This window comes from Lolium rigidum, chromosome 3 (assembly GCF_022539505.1).
Source record: "Lolium rigidum isolate FL_2022 chromosome 3, APGP_CSIRO_Lrig_0.1, whole genome shotgun sequence".
NCBI lineage: Eukaryota > Viridiplantae > Streptophyta > Magnoliopsida > Poales > Poaceae > Lolium > Lolium rigidum.
In genome coordinates, this window is record NC_061510.1 from 390,214,788 (window position 1) to 390,218,235 (window position 3,448).

At 42.3% G+C, this 3,448-nt stretch overlaps 1 pseudogene; it reads right to left on the bottom strand.

The window, feature by feature from the left end:
• Positions 1-321: 321 nt before the first annotated feature.
• Positions 322-3,109, bottom strand: LOC124697640 (annotated as a pseudogene).
• Between the last annotated feature and the right edge of the window lie 339 nt (positions 3,110-3,448).

Here is a 3,448-nt window from a genome sequence, read left to right on the forward strand (position 1 = left end):
TTTTTTGTGCTTCTCTATTTCTCTCGGGTAAATGCATCGGCGGACATGGATCTCCAGTTGTATTCCTTTTGTGTATCTACATAAGACAATCGATCACAAATAAGGCATAGTGTTAATAAGGTTGCTAGAAGGCTAGAAGCACTACGTTTTGAGGTACAGACTAAAAGGAGACCAAGTATAAGAATTGAGCTAGGGCTGTGTCTTGACGGACGATGACCACTTGACCAACAGATGAGTTTTCAGGCTTACTATTTTGTAAACCAGTGGGTGGTCGATTAGCAATTGGATAAAAGGTGAATTCAATGGGTGAGAAAACCAACCTTAAGTGGATCTGAATATAACGCAAAAAATTATGTCCAGAATTTATAACACTATAAAATATGAACTTAACCAAAAAATAGCAATTACTTCCAACTCTTCCATTCACACCACATATCAAGGAAACAGGGGCTGATACTGCAGCCCCGTGTTCTCAGTCAGACCCATCATCAAATTGAAGCTGTACACAGCCTGGCCAGATGCTCCCTTCACAAGATTGCCTATGTACAGTGCTAGAGAGCAAGAAATAGGGATTTGGCATCTTTAATCTACTCGAAAGTATGTACACTTGAGATGTCGATACAAATCACTGACAGTCCAGGTGCCATTTCAACAAACATTGTAGATTGCATCCAACATTTCTGTACAACATACATATACAAAATTGATTTAGCAACTGCATTCAACAAATTTATTATGCATCTAGTGAAGCAGACAGTAACGTAAAGAACCAGGAGTTATCTCCAAATATCTGCTTACCGTGCAGATAAGATTTGGGGTGAAGCTGATAGTAACTTTTGGATTCAGCAGCATTTGAAAGTTTTGTTCAACCTCAGGAACTGAAATGGTGTTATCCCATCATCAGTATGGCCACGAAAGCCACAATAATAGAACACGTATATAATCTGTAACAAGGCTGCATTTATCAAAAGGGGAACAAATGTGTTTGTGAACATAACAGATAATAAAAGATTCTCCAAAATAATAATACTCGATAGATATAAAGTGAGCCGACTTCAGATGTTAGCAAAAATATGATTACCATGCATGTGGCCTTTAATTCCATAAGCATTAAAGCCTTCGGCTATCTTGGTGTAAGTATTTGCTTCCTTAGCTCCACGTCCTAAAGAAATGCAGGTGATAGAGAGCAAATTGGCTATTGATTTGGAATCATACATACTTAAATTCCAAAGTCATGGTACCTTCAAATTACACAAACCTGCCCCAATAACCCCAGATTTTGCATCAATTATAATGTTTCTCATCTTGATCAGTTTTTGCCTGCAAGGAAGATAAAATATGCTAAGAACTTATATACTATGAAGATTATTAAACTGATGCCATTTCGTAAGTGTAACAGTGGCAGAATATTTTCGCAAATTTGCCGCCTATGCTACAAAAAATGGAGATTCTTTGTACGTTTGTAGATATATCACAAGTGATGTCTAATCTTTTTTAATTTTCGTCGAAGACTATCATAACTAAGAACTCTAATTGATTCTTGCCGTTTTTAGAGGGACAAGCAGATGGATCTGAATAGACGTGGGATAACATCCTGGATTGGCAACAAGCCGTGCATTTCTTATTTCATCTCGGAGAACTTCTATCGAAGCATACACGGCCTCTTGCTGAATAAACAAAGAAGCGGGAAATGAGTTCACAACAAACATATATAGTGGCATAAGAGGAGTAAAAGTCGGTTATCAAATGCTCAAATTCGAACATAAGAACTGAGTAACAAAAAAAACAATACAACAAATGTAAGTTAAACAAGTCTGTAGGGGAAAGTAGTCAAAAAACCTGAAGTTCCGGTGCCCTATGAGCATGCCCATACCACTCTGTGTACTCTCTGATGTTACGCAATAGGAAATACTGCGAGCATGGTAAGTCACTCATAAGAATGATTAGCTATTATGTGACCAAGCCAAGACCTACATAGGTTCTTAAGCTTGAGTTTGCGGAGAGCTTACCGCAGAGAGATCAAAAATCTTCAGTTGCTTGGGTAAATCTCTAATAATTTCCTGATAGAAGAACTTGCAATCAGACATTAGTTGAAATAACTTTGGAATAAAATATAATCTTCCAATGGACAACAGTAACTTGATTCCTTAACAAAATTCAGCGGCTAACAGAAAACATTTCAGAAAATGCATGATGAAGATACATAACCTGTCTTGTTACATGAGTTAAGCAACAAAAACAGCATCAACGTCAACATCTTTAACTGCGACTAAATTTAGCAGGTCCTGCAATTTTAGAAGAGATCAACAAATATGTCAAAACAAATTCATATAAATAAATGTGCTACTTCTTAATGGTTCAGCTAACACTGTGTATACAAGGATGAAGCTTAGAACATGGTGGAAATGAAGAAATCACCTAACCTAAATTCATGAAGATCTGGGCGCCACCCATCTCCCAACGACCTCCACCTTTTCCCCTCCAGCCCGTTGAAAGGCACAAACAGAAAACCTCAGGGAGAAGGAGAAGACAAGTGCGACGGCTGGAGAAGAGGTGGAGCTGAGAAGGGTGGCGGACATAGGGATACCTGAGCACATGAGGGAGAGACGGAGTGCAGCGGCCACCTGCCCCTCTTCCCGATGATGGTGATGGCGCGAGGTAGTGGTGCGGAAGATGAGATCTGCCGCGGCCAGCGCGCCACCGAGGACAACCACGGCCGACGCCCATGTCCCTGCCTCGCCGGAGCTGACGAACATCGAGGCGAGCGCGGCCGTGCCATCCAGAGCCGCTCGTCCTTAGCCCACTGCTCCTTGGCCTTGATGATCCGGAGCGGGGGGACGTAGCCGCCGGCGGCTCGCCGGAGATGAGACCGGCGGCGGGGAGCAGGAGTTGGGGAGGCGGCGGCAGCAGGGAGCGAGGCCAGGGAGGCGGCGGCTGTGAGGATTGGGAATTTGGGATAGGGTTTGGCCTGGGCGTTTTGTCTCCTCTCACGACTGCCCTTGTCCAACCGCTGCACGGCGCGTGGCCCAATCGCTAGTAATCGAGCGAGGCGAGCGACCCAACCCGTGCGCGCGAGGTGGCTACCGTGGATAGCCTCAGAGTGCCCCATGGGGGTGCAACAATTATACCTTTAGATGTTGTGTCTCCATCCTTTCTTTGAGCACTTTCTTGAGAGCACAACTGTCATTCTTAGTGTAATATGCTTGTCTCAAAATATGATTGATTGTGGTATAACTTTGATGCTTTTATCTTTGACAATCACTATTTCTAGTCTTTCTATGAACTTCAGAGGTGCCTGAGCATTTATGTTTTGCTGATCAAATATGGGCAAGTGAGATACCACTCTATCATACTCATTTATGAACATTGCAATCCTGCTTATATACATGATTCATGATGCTTATTATTAATTGTTGGTACCTTTCCATGATTGACATAGCTATTGGAT